Source organism: Oryzias latipes, chromosome 6 (assembly GCF_002234675.1).
Source record: "Oryzias latipes chromosome 6, ASM223467v1".
Classification (NCBI taxonomy): domain Eukaryota; kingdom Metazoa; phylum Chordata; class Actinopteri; order Beloniformes; family Adrianichthyidae; genus Oryzias; species Oryzias latipes.
This window is the reverse complement of record NC_019864.2, coordinates 7,261,209-7,275,168: the sequence shown is the minus strand read 5'-3', so window position 1 is coordinate 7,275,168 and position 13,960 is coordinate 7,261,209. Positions and strand designations below refer to the sequence as shown.

At 40.3% G+C, this 13,960-nt stretch overlaps 1 protein-coding gene across 2 annotated transcripts in view; it reads right to left on the bottom strand.

Moving 5' to 3' along the window:
* Positions 1 to 13,960, bottom strand: part of LOC101173858 (alpha-1,3-mannosyl-glycoprotein 4-beta-N-acetylglucosaminyltransferase C-like) — a 75,394-nt gene that overhangs the window by 29,050 nt on the left and 32,384 nt on the right. The window lies entirely within an intron of this gene.

The following is a 13,960-nucleotide window of genomic DNA, read 5'->3' as shown; positions in this document are numbered from 1 at the left end:
ATATAACTCAGTTTTGAGTGTATTTGTGTATTCAGAGTCTGCTTAAAAAATATCAAAGAAAACGAAATGAACTTTTTCTCAACTTAAATGTATTTTAGAAACTAATTTTTGAGTTCTTAAACTGTGGGACTATTAAATATCTTGTAGTAATTAAGTTTTGTCTGTGGTTTCATCTGAAAATGCTATTTTAATGTCTTTTAATTTGATTTTTTACTGTATATAAAAACATTATTATAATATATTATTATATAATTATTATTATTTGCATCTGCAGACCTTTTTAATTGAAAGTTGTTGCATTTCAGCACACAGGACCTTCGCTTGGAGCAGCTCTCCCCGTTTTTCTGACACTTATAGACCACAATGTTGACTAACTAAATAGCTTTTGTTTGTTCATTTCATTCAGTTCCATTTTAGTGGGACCCTTTCTCCACAATAGTAAAAAAAAATAGTGTTGGCTTCAACCTTCATTTACACTGTTGGGGCATTCCACGTCATTTCCAAAGCCAAAAGCAGAATTCAGTGTAAAGGGTTTTTGTTGTTAGGAGTTTTGTCAAAATCGAGTAAGTCTGTGAGTTTCACATATTGATCAGACAAGAGACTTAGAGCAACAACAGAACTGTGTTCATTTTTTTCAAATATTTGACAATAATTTCTTAGAATAAGGAAAAAGTTAACAATTGATTCTGATTGCTCTACAACATATTATACAGAGAGGTAACGATGAATCGATTAATAGATTTGTTGTCCTACTATCCAACCAAATCGATCTGTCCAAGGCAGAATCAAAAACTTCACCTGCACTGTTCAGTACCAGATAAATACCTGGTACTGAACAGTGCAGGTGAAGTTTTTGATCCTGCCTCGGTATTTATCTCTGAGTCACACTGGTTGAGGTTTTGGCTAAAGATCTCCTGAATCCATTTTAGGTCTGGGAATCGGATCATTCAAAACAAACAAATATCAACTATGAACCGTATTGACACCCAAAATTTATGATATGGATCAAATAGTTGCTGAAACAAATTGTTACACCCCTAATAATAAGGCAAAGGAGAAAAATAAACGCATTTCGAAAAAATATGACAAAGTAAAGCTTTTTTCCTGCCAATAGAAGTTTCAGAGGTTTACCCAGTTATTTTATACAACAGGCTTGTTCTTTGTGGTCTCATGCAAAGGTAGAGTGGATTTTATTGTAGCCTCTACAATAAAAAACAATTGATCTTTTTTTGAGGTCTTCTCACGATGAAAGATTACAATCTCCAATGCATGAAAAAGTTCACAATCAATCCTGAACATTGTTTTTGTTTTATTGTTTCTGGCACAAGGAAGAATAACCCTGTAGCTCTGATATTGAGCTTTGTTTGTTAACCCTTGTGCTATCCTAGGCACTTTAACGTTGGGAGTTGGGTCATCTAGACCCACTAGACAGTGCTCTGAACCTTTTGTCTTCAATGATTTGTGATCTTCACTGGTGTCCATGGATTACATGAAATCTTTCCACCTTTATCCACCTTTGTCATGGTAGTGAGAACACGTCAATGTAAGGGTGGGGTCATAGGATAGCACACGGGATAAAAGCTCCAAAGGAAGAGGAGAGCATCCTTCAGCGTCTGGATGTTCTGTCAGGCATGCAGTTCAGGTTTACTTGGGGTTTCAGATTGTTCCAACTCTCTGCACAAGAGGTTCCCCTAATTGCAAAAACAGTTCCCCTATTAGCCAAACATTCTTAAAATAAAAAAAAGTCTTTAAAAAACCACAAAAGTCGGCCAATGGGGTAAGAAAAATGGGCATAACCAGGATTCTTATTTAAGAATTTTAGGAAAACTAAGATTATTTTGCTATTGAAAAGCTTGCTTTAGATTATTATTCTTGCAAGACAAAAAAATAAGACACGTTTTCTCGAAACCAGAGGTTTTTTTTACTTTTTCAGATTCAGTTTTTGCAGTGGCCCTTCTGAGGGCTTGAGGTAAGCCGTCCACACAGCCACAAATCTACATGGCAACGAGAAAACAGTCTAATGTCATAATTTCTTATCTGTTGTAACATTTGTACATGTCTCCTATACTAACAGTGTGTGCTGATTTCACAGGGCTATTAGCACATTTAGATAAAGTTTTAAAGGGAATTTATGGTGACAGAAACTGAGAAAATAATTCAACAGTAATGCATCTGAGACCTAGTCAACTTTGATCATTCTATGATGAGTTTGAAAATCACTTTTAGATCATTCTTTCTTGTGAAGCTAAAGTGTTTTGCAGGTTGAAAATGGCTACAAGCTAAGAAACATCCCCGTTAGAGACGATAGTAAAGCTGTTGGGGCTCACACGCCCACCTTTTTTCAAGGTGTCCTTGAAACAGCTGATGATTATGAGGCTTTAAGGAGTCTCATCACTCGTGGAGCTTGATTACTAACCCAGTTCTTTCCAGTGACATCAGTGTTGGTGCTGAGCTGACTGTCAGAAATGACTGATGCGATGGAGAGGCAGGGGAGTTGGCTAAGGGTCATTCTGACGATGACGGTCACCTTGAGGATGCAAATGGTTTCACTAGATTGATGTCGTTTTCTTCTTCTGTGGTATCATTTGAAGAGTGTAACACTTACTTTGGAAATAAAAGAGCAAAAAAAACATCAATTACCTGAAATACATCAACGTCTTGCAATAGACATTCTTTAATAGAACAGGAAGGAAAATGTCACTGTATTTTCATGTTGACTGGTTTCATGTCATTGTTCTAAAGGTCACATGACACCACCATGACAGAAGACAGACTGCGTGGTTTCTACTCTGAATGATCTCATTGATATATTTCCTCCACTATTTCAGTTGAAGCGTCTTCTCCTAATATATATCATTTTTATAGGATATTTTCTGGTGTAATTTTGACACTATGGCATCATGTCACCTTGCAAAGCAGGTTTAAGATAAAGTCTCAAGAAACCTCCCTCCAATAATTTTCTAAACCCACTTTATCCCTTTTGGAGTCCCGGGGATGCTGGAGACTATCTCTGCCAAAGTTGGGTGAAGGAGAAACGGCATTTGCCAGGATTTGAACCGACCAAGTAAAAAAACCAACACCTTGTGGTTAGCAAGGTGCTGAGCTGGTAAAATGAGCGGTATGTACGAAACACTGACTGTATTTGACAACTGGACCAAGTAACTGTGACATAACCCATAGAAAACAACTTCCTTCCTGTTCCAACCTAAAGTCAATTCAGTCGCCACTTAGACAGAAAACAGACGCCGATATGTTGGACTCAGACAACCTCAGTAAGCAGTTATTGGTCAGAGTTGGAAAGCGACTTCAAACTGCAAAGACAATTATGCTAAAATAAAGGCGTGATTGACAGTTCACTTATCTTTAGCTATATTATGACCTTACTAGGTGTGCTCCAATAGCTGTCTGGTTTGATTGCTTCACCCTGTAATATGCTACACGTTAGCCATGTTAGAAGTATTAATCACGTTTGCTTATTCCATATTTTACTCCTAACCTGGTTTGCCACATGTAAAAAACACAGACTGATACCACTGAGGCTGTGTCCGAATTCCCATCCTAACCCCTAACTACAAATAACCTATATAGTGCACGACTGTGTAATGCTCTGGATTTTAAAAGCAATTCGGATACCATACTCACTACTTTTTTTTCTTTTTTTCTGAACGGCGAATGTGACGCCATCAATTTCACTAAGGGAAAATCTCATTGATATTAAATTATTATTATGACCATTTATGAATCCACTGAGTTCTGAAGATAAAAAAATGTTGATGGTTTATTAAAGAAAAAAGGCAACACTTTATATTAAGATTCCTTAACAAGCTTTGTTAATGCATTAACAAGCATTATAATAGATTTTTTTTTTGGGTGTTAGTAAGACATTTATTAGTACAATAAGTCTAATAAGGTTTATCAAATTACTTAGTTAACACATTTACAAGCATTATTATTAGAATATTTTAAAAAACCTAATGATACATTTATTGGCATTATAGATCTTCTTCTTTCTCTTTCGGCTTTTCCCATCAGGGGTCGCCACAGCGAATCATCCTTTTCCACCTCACTCTATCATGAACATCTTCTACCCTAACGTTAGCCAACTTCATGTCCTCTGTTAAGACATCCATATATCTCCTCTTTGGCCGTCCTCTTGCCCTCCGGCCAGGCAGCTCCATCTCCAACATCCTTCTACCAATGTATCCACTATCCCTCCTCTGAACATGTCCAAACCATCTCAGTCTGGCTTCTCTGACTTTGTCGCTAACACAGGCAACATGAGCCGTCCCTCTGATGTACTCGTTCCTTATCCTGTCTAACCTGGTCACTCCTAAGGAGAACCTCAACATCTTCATCTCTGCTACCTCCATCTCAGCCTCTTGTCTCTGTCTCACTGCTACCGTCTCTAACCCATAGAGCAGAGCTGGTCTCACCACTGTCTTGTACACCTTTCCTTTGAGTCTTGCTGGCACTTTTCTGTCACACAACACTCCTGACACTTTCCTCCAACCGCTCCAACCTGCCTGCACTCGCCTCTTCACCTCTTTTCCACAATCCCCATCACACTGAACTGTTGACCCCAAGTACTTAAACTCCTGCACCTTCTTCACCTCAGCCCCCTGTAACCTAACGCTTCTACCTTGATCCCTCTTGTTCAGACACATGTATTCTGTCTTACTACGACTGACCTTCATACCTCTTCTTTCCAGAGCAAACCTCCACCTCTCTAGCTGTTCCTTCACCTGCTCTCTACTCTCACTGCAAATTACAATGTCATCCGCAAACATCATTGTCCAGGGAGATTCCTGTCTGACCTCGTCTGTCAGCCTGTCCATCAGCATAGCAAACAAAAAAGGACTCAAAGCTGATCCTTGGTGTAGTCCCACCTCCACCTTGAACTCCTCTGTCTGACCTACAGCACATCTCACCACCGTCATACTTCTCTCATACATGTCCTGAACTACTCTGACATACTTCTCTGCCACTCCAGACGACCTCATACAGTACCACAGCTCCTCCCTCGGCACCCTGTCATACGCCTTCTCTAAATCTACGAACACACAATGCAGCTCCTTCTGACCTTCTCTGTACTTTTCCATCAACATTCTCAAAGCAAAAATGGCATCAGTGGTGCTCTTACGGGGCATGAAACCATACTGCTGCTCACAGATCTCCACCTTCTTCCTAAGCCTGGCTTCCACTACTCTTTCCCACAGCTTCATTGTGTGGCTCATCAACTTTATTCCTCTATAGTTGCTGCAGTTCTGCATGTCACCCTTGTTCTTAAAGATCGGGACCAGAACGCTTCTCCTCCATTCCTCAGGCATCTTCTCACTCTCTAAAATCCTATTGAACAACCTTGTTAGAAATTCCACTGCTGTCTCTCCTAGGCACTTCCATACCTCCACAGGTACGTCATCAGGACCAACGGCCTTTCCGCTCTTCATCCTTTTCAGAGCCTTCCTAACCTCATCCTTTCCAATCTCTGCTACTTCCTGCTCCACAACAACCACATCTTCCTCCCTTCTTTCCCTGTCATTTTCCTCGTTCATCAGCTCCTCAAAATACTCCTTCCATCTTTTCTGTACACTCTCCTGGGTTGTTAGCACCTTTCCATCTCCGTCCTTAATCACCCTTATCTGTTGCACGTCCTTCCCATCTCTGTCTCTCTGTCTGGCTAGCCTGTACAAGTCCTTCTCTCCTTCCTTTGTGTCTAACCTGTCAAATAGCTCATCGTAAGCTTTCTGTTTGGCCTTTGCCACCTCTCTCTTCACTTTACGCTGCGCTTCCTTGTACTCCTGTCTACCTTCCTCAGTCCTTTCTACATCCCACTTCCTTTTAGCCAACCTCTTCCTCTGGACGCATTCCTGTACTTCCTCATTCCACCACCAAGTCTCTTTACCGTCTTTCCTCTTTCCAGATGACACACCTAGCACCTTCCTACCTGTTTCCCTGATAATCTCTGCTGTAGTTTTCCAGTCCTCTGGAAGCTCATCCTGACCACCCAGGACCTGCCTCAACTTCTGCCTAAATTCCTCACAAGTTTCTTCATTCTGTAGCTTCCACCACTTGGTCTTCTTTTCTGTTTTCCCTCTCTTCTTCTTCCTGACCTCCAGAGTCATTTTACACACCACCATGCGGTGCTGTCTGGCTACACTCTCTCCTACCACCACTTTGCAGTCATTAACCTCTCTCAAATGACCTCGTCTACATAGGATGTAGTCCACCTGAGTACTCCTACCTCCACTTCTGTATGTCACTCTATGTTCCTCTCTCTTCTGGAAGTAAGTGTTGACTACAGCCATTTCCATCCTCTTCGCAAAGTCCACCACCATCTGTCCCTCCAGATTCCTTTCCTTCACACCAAACCTGCCCATCACCTCCTCATCACCTCTGTTGCCCTCACCAACATGCCCATTAAAGTCTGCTCCAATAACAACTCTCTCTCCTCTGGGAAAACTCTCTATGACCTCATCCAACTCACTCCAGAATCTCTCCTTCACTTCTAACTCACAGCCAACCTGTGGCGCATACCCACTGACTACATTCACCATCACCCCTTCAATTTCTAACTTTAGGCTCATCATCCTGTCTGAGACTCTTTTCACCTCTAGAACACTGTTTACAAACTCCCCCTTCAGAATCACTCCTACCCCGTTTCTCTTCCTATCAACACCATGATAGAACAGTTTGTATCCTCCTCCAATACTACGTGCCTTGCTGCCCTTCCACCTTGTCTCCTGCACACACAGTACATCTACCTTCCTTCTCTCCATCATGTCTGCCAGCTCTCTGCCTTTCCCTGTCATTGTGCCAACGTTAAGAGTCCCTATTCTCAAACCTATGTTCCTGCCTTTTCCCTTCTCTCTCTGGCCACGGACCCTTCTGCCTCCCCTCTTTCTTCCACCAACAGTAGTCAAATTTCCACCGACACCCTGTAGGTTAACAGCATCGGTGGCGGTCGTTGTTAACCCGGGCCTCGACCGATCCGGTATGTCTAAAGTGTTGTGGATGATTCGCATGGTTATTTTGGCAATATTGGCATTATAGATGCTTAACAGAATCTTATTAAGCTTATTAACACTGACAAATCTGTTAAGCATTGGCATTATAGATGCTTAACAGATTTGTCAGTGTTAATAAGCTTAATAAGATTTATTAACAACCTTTGTTTACAAATTAAGAAGTAGTATTCTTGTTTAGGTTTCTAGTAAGACATTTATTAGCATTATAGATGTCTCACACAAGCCTAAGTGTTAATAAGCTTAATAAGTTTTATTAACTAACTTAACAAATGAATAGGCTTTATTAATGTGTAATTAATTGTAATTTGTCAGATAAATGAAATTTCCCCATTGTGGGATTAATAAAATCTATCTATCTATTATAATAATGCTTGTAAATATGTTAACTAGGTAATTTAATAAACCGTATTAGACTTATTGTACTAAAAATTGTCTTACTAACAGCCTAAAAATTCTATTATAATGCTTGTTAATGTATTAACAAAGCTTGTTAAGGAATCTCAATATAAAGTGTTGCCAAAAAATAAATTTAAAAACATTTGTTTCGCAAATAATTTTCAAACGCAATGCATTGTGGTCTAAATTAGCAAATTTAGTGAGCATCAATGCACATTGTTTTTTTTGCAAAGACTTCTGGGAAATTTTAGGGCACTCGATTTTGGAATTGTAGTTTCAGACAGCACTACGAAATGGCAAACGTGCTATATAGTGCGTAGTGAAGGAATTCGGACACAGCCTTAACAACAGTTACTGCAATTATGCTAACTCCCAACCCTGTAACGGATAAAAAACAGCCTGACATTGCTGCATGTTAGCCACGTTAGCGTCTTTACAATAACACCCAACAGAACATTTTGACTGAGCGCTGTGTACTTCTCAAAATCTCTTTAACATCAGTAAACACAACCAGAGTGAACCCTAATATAAGGCACTCTGGATTATAAGGCACACTGTTGTCTTTAGTGCGGAAAATATGGTGTTTGAATAAAAAAATGTGATAAAAAAAATGTTTTCCTTGGTTTGCCAGCACAGTGACTGCTGAGGACTGATGGCTTTGTTATTTTAAGTAGAAAACCATATATCCTGGTGCTTTTCCTCGGCTTAGGGAAATAATATCATTAAAACAGACATCTTTCAATGCAAGAGACATTTTTAGAGCCTTTACTGCAGCACTGCAGTGTCCCCATAGGAAAGTGGCAGCTGCATATGTTTGTCTGAATCCTCCATTCTTCTACTAGACACAGAAGCCAGAAAGTATCAGGTGAAACACTGCTAACCTACCTGGGAAGATATGTGTTTTGTGTGGCCAGTTATGGAGGCACTCTAACCCATTAATCTTTCATCAGGCAGAGGAGCGTCTGCTGAGAGCTGGTTCTTGACATTTAAACAATAGAGAGACTACAGTAAACACATTTTCTAAAAAACTGTTGTGTGCTCCACATATAATCAATTCTGCCGTTATTGCATTTTTACTTGCTGAGGGGCAAGAGGGCGAATGGGGTATGATATTGCCCAATGCCTGCCAATAATAAATTTCTATCAGTGAGGAAACACTGGGGGGTGGGGGCAGCGGGTAGTGTCAACCCCGTCTCGACCACATTTTTAATAACAAACGGCCCTCCTGTGAGAAGTCAACAATGCCCCGGGGTGAGAGGAGCGCTATTTGTCACTCTAGACACATGACAATGTACGTTGCTTCCCGGCAAATACGCGGCAACAGCCTGCAGGGGTTACTGAGACTTCACATCTGAAATGACACCGCCTGAGAGGGTAATACTGAAGTCATTAAGTATTCTCAAAGCCCATCTCATCCTCCCTGCTCCGCGGGAGAAGGGAAATCTGCGTTAAGACGACAGCAGTTAAAAGGGTGCCGTAGCATTGCCAGTAGTTTTGCAGCTTCATATGGGAAACAGAAAGATTTAGAGATACGAACCAAAAAAAAAATGAAGGGGGGGGGGTAGGTTTCCATGGCAACGTGTGTGATAGAAACATCAGTGCGAGTGGCAGAGTGGCTCTGAGATGCCCGGAATCTTTGTGAGTCTAAAAGGATGCACGCTATAAAATCAACCCACACCTCTTCAGGGAAAGAGACGCGTCAGGAAGCGCAGAGGCTTAAAACCTCCCTGTTTTTCTTTTTCTCCCCAAGAGCCGATGATTCAGAGATATGACATTAACTGAAGCTGATTCACATGACAGCAGAGGCTGTCCCGAATCAGGCACGGTGCAAGAATATCATTAGGAGTGTTTCAGGGGAGTGAAGATATAAATAGAGGAAAGCATGTCACTAACATCAACTATAGTGGCTTAATAAATCAAAACAGAAAAACAAAGTTGATCGTTATTGAACTGAAGAATTGAAAAATTGAAGAATGAAAGGTGAAAAATGACAGACTGGCTAAGACTCAGCCCTATTGACTGGCTTAGTTGTCATGTAACTGTTGACAATGAGGTATGGTACCTCAGTTTTTTTATGGTACGTTCAGTTTTAAAGCTGAATCCAAAGCAGAATTGACCTAAACTGCTTGCTTCCAAAGCTGAAAACAGGACGTTTAAAACTTACCAGTTGCAGCAAATTTGACAACTTGAGGCTGATGAGTTTGGTGGATGAGTTGCACACTTTTAAATTGAGCTAATCTGTCCAAAGTCTGGCTCGTGGGCCACATGTGGCCCCTGTTCAAATTTCCGCTTGTCCTTAGACTCCTAAAATCAACAATATGTGGCTCCAATGACTTACTAAGAACTACGATTTCTGGATTGTGATTGGCTAAATTAGAAGACATTGTAAACCTGTGGGAACAACCTGTGGCTGCTTGACCTTCTGAGTCTAAAGGGCCAAACAAGAAGAACAGATGTATTTCTTTCTTTAATCAAAACCACGGTGGTTAGTACCTCTAAATAAGATAACCATTTGTGTCGAAATTTTTTGTTTTCTGAACCCTCTGAATTTCAGCAACTGATGGACGAGAAGCAGGGTTTACACCCAACAGGCTTTGCAGTTGCTATGGGCGTGGTCTGATTCTGTCTTTGTATATAAGATGATTTGCCCGCCTTATTTCAGTTTGGCATATGAGCGTATAAAGCTTTTGAATTGAAGCTTTAATTGAATGAAAGCATTTGAATTCAGTGGGCCCTGGCAGCTGTCAATCAAGACCAAGCACCATTATTGCATAATTTACAGTGTGAATAAAAATGACACACCTTAAAGTTTCAATCAACAATGAAAGTAGCAAATTTGATTTGATCCTGGTTGAGAAGTTGGACCTGTCATGTGGAAGTGAATGGTAAATGTCTTGTCTTTGCACAGCATACTTCTACCTCAAAAAATGTTATTCAACGCTTAGCACAGGTAATGTGACGGCGTCTCTTACTACGCTACTGTTAACAAACACAAACATCTGTTCTAATAATCTGCAAAGCTTCTTGATAAAATCAGGAAAACAAGGTTTTTGTTGGAGAACAAAGTCAGAGATTCCAGAGTTTGGTCCAAATCATCTTAATAAAAGAACTGCTTTTTAATAATGTCTGGATTAAAGGAAAAATTCAATTTCAGACTTTATTCACTTTTGAAAAACTGGAAGTTAAGTTCAAATATAAGTAATTACAAAATCAAAGAACCAGCATTAAGGTAAAGTGGTCAACAGACACATTTAACTAAAATGAAACAATTTAAATCAGCCAAAAAGAAATAAAACATTTTTGTAAAAGTTACATTTTTGACTTAGACTAAAGAAAAACGATTAAAATGTCAGCATAATGTAACCTGTTTATAACCTGTTTGTCCCTTTCAGGGTCACGGGGCTGCTGGAGCCTATCCCGGCCACTTGTGGGTCCAATCCTGGTGACCATGGTCTTTTAAAGAATCTCAATAGCTGCATTGCTGATATTAAAACCTGGATGCCCCCAAATTTTCTGCAGTTGAGTATGGACAAAAGATGTAATTATTTTTGGTTCAGTTAGTGTGGCTCAGAAACTGGAGTCTCTGTCAAACAATGTTTGTTCAAGCTGCAGAAATCTGAGGGTGATATTTGATACCGATTTGAATTTGGAGACACATCTTAAATCTGTGGTCAAATCTTGTTTCTGGCAAATACCTAGTATATACAGGATACAGGATAACCACTCTCCTATCAAAAAAATGTCTTGATATGGTGATTCAGGCTTTTAGTTTTTCCCGTTTGGACTATTGTAACGCACTCTACACATGCCTTTCACAGCCGAGTGTGTATCAACTCCAGTTGGTCCAAAATGCTGCCGCCAGACTCATAACCGGAACCAGAATGAGAGACCACATCACTCCAGTTTTAGCATCTCTGCACTGCCACCCAGTCCGTTTTAGAATAGATTTTAAGATTTTAATGATTGCTTGTAACCCTTGTGCTATCCTAGGCACTGTACCATTGGGAGTTGGGTCATCTAGACCCACTAGACAGTGCTCTGAACCTTTTTTCTTCAATGATTTGTGATCTTCACTGGTGTCCATGGATTACATGAAATCTTTCCACCTTTATCCACCTTTGTTATGGTAGGAAGAACACATCAATGTAAGGGTGGGGTCATCTTAGATAGCACAAGGGTTAAAGCACTCTGTGGTCTGGCCCCTAAATATATAGCCGATCTCCTCATTCCTTATGTACCTGGTCGCAATCTTAGATCTTTGGCAAAAGGCCTTTTAACAATCCCACAATCTAGATTGAAGACCAGGGCAGACAGGGCCTTTGCTGTAAGAGCCCCAACACCCTGGAACAGTCTCCCTGAAGAGATCAGGCTCGCCGAGTCCCTACCAGTATTTAAATCTCTTTTAAAAACCCATCTCTGTTAGTGTGCTTTTAATGATTTTACTGGTTTTTAAATTTAAACATTTGATTTTATTGATTTCATTGATTTTTTTTTATTTTGTTGATTTCATTGATTTTACTGATTTATCGATTTTATTGATTCTAACCACTATCACCGTTTCGTGTGTGTGCTAGGTTTTATTTCTACATACTGGAAACTGTTTTTAATACTGATTTTGTCTCATATTAATTGTACAGCACTTTGTAATCTGGATTTCGTGCTATATAAATAAAGTTTGTTGTGATTATAAAGGCAGGGGACATCCTGGACAGGTCGCCAGTCTGTTACAGTTGAAATGATTTGTTTGTTCAAAAATTGCTTTTGCACAAACACAAAAATAAAGTGTAAAATAAACTTAGAGCATTTAGAAAGAATGATTCTATTTGGTTTTTGTGAGGTTTACATGGAACTGCGTTTTAATAAACTGGAGGGAAAAACAACTGTCTGGGCAAATTTTCAATTAATTTAGTTGTATCAACATCAGGCTGAACACTTTTTATTGGCTTTTCTTGACTTTCTTGATTTTTGACGTGATACAAATTGCTTCTCACTGTTTTCCCGATAATCGGTATGTCATAAACACTTATCAGTGTACTTTCTCAGCCGTCTTCTTGTCAGTAACCGCCCTGCAGCAGGACAACACCGGACTCCACCGGACCAAAAAGCAAGTAAGAAGTGTTGGACCTGACGTTGATACAGACATTCAAAACTTCTGAGCAAAAATAAAAAGTTTGAATGAACTAAAAGCGCAGGACTTCCATAATTTCTGCCACTAGTTGCTTTGCCCCACCCTTGTAATTCCTGACCAATGAGTGAAGAGGTTTTTAGTTACATGCTTTGGTTTACTAGCTTTAGTTCAGATCAGTCTGAATACAGACTAAACACAAGGTTCAGGACTCAATCTGGACCAAGTTAAGCAGATTTTTCTACAGTTTGGATACACCCTGGGGAACCTCAGAGCAAACCCAAGCTCAGTCCGATTGAAAGCGAACCAACACCACCTGCAAAGATGGGTCTGAGAGGGGTTACTGGTCCTGGACCAGGGTCCGCTTGGGTGGATTCAGACTGAAAATGTCTTCTGGATCATCTGGGAAAACAAAGTCTGGTTCACCTGAAGTGAACCAAATGTGTCCACCCTGAATCCACCCTAAGTGACCCATCCAACAGGTCAAGTTTAGTTTCTCCCTGTGCTCAGCAGCTTTTGTTTTACTATCAAAAATACGTTGTAGGCAAAAGCACAACTTGACTATTTTTCATGACAGTGAAAGCTGCAATTAATCTAGACTCTCACTGCACTCCCTGAGTGAGTGGGGCAGGGCTGTGCTTGTCAGAAAATGATGTTCCATGCTGATACATTACCGTTAGTTGCTATTTGTTAAATAAAGCTATTAACCCTTGGTTTATGCACAAGGGACAGACACAATGACTTGCGATAATTGTTCAAATCTAATGCAAAAAAAAGAAAAAAAGCAGTCTGCAGCAAAGACGTTGCATTCATGTGTTTCTATCATTTCAGTCATGCATTCATGCAGGACTTAAGTTTTTTTTTCCTGTAGGTGATTGTTCTTACTGCAGCAACATTTTAATTTTGTCATTTCATGCAAGGTTAGTTCTACCAGGAAAGTCACTGTTTTCGCCTAAATTCTTTATTCCACTGTGATCAATGCCTCTGCTGTACAGATTCTTTGGCTGGAGTATCACCAACAAATTCAAAACACAAAAACAAATCGCTGGTCTTCATTTATCGGCTGTTGACACGTACTCGTATTTCACAGCAGAGACTGTGTGGAGGTTTTCATTGCTGACACTATCAGACGTATCAGATATTTACGACACGTGCGCTACAGTGAACGGTGATCCAAAAAGATCAGACAGGGGCAGACATTTGGAACGGAGCCCAAAAAAATCCACATTGGGAATGTTCCAGAGCAGCAGCAGCACGTCATCATTACTCAGCTGCCTGCCAGGAGTGAACAAGGAAGGCTGCCACTGTAAGCAGAACATAATGGGATGCTAATAAATCCTCTGGAGAGCCCCAGCAGTTCAGGATGATGTTTTCAGGAATGCAGAGTGTAAGCACGGCTTTGCTCCGTCTACTG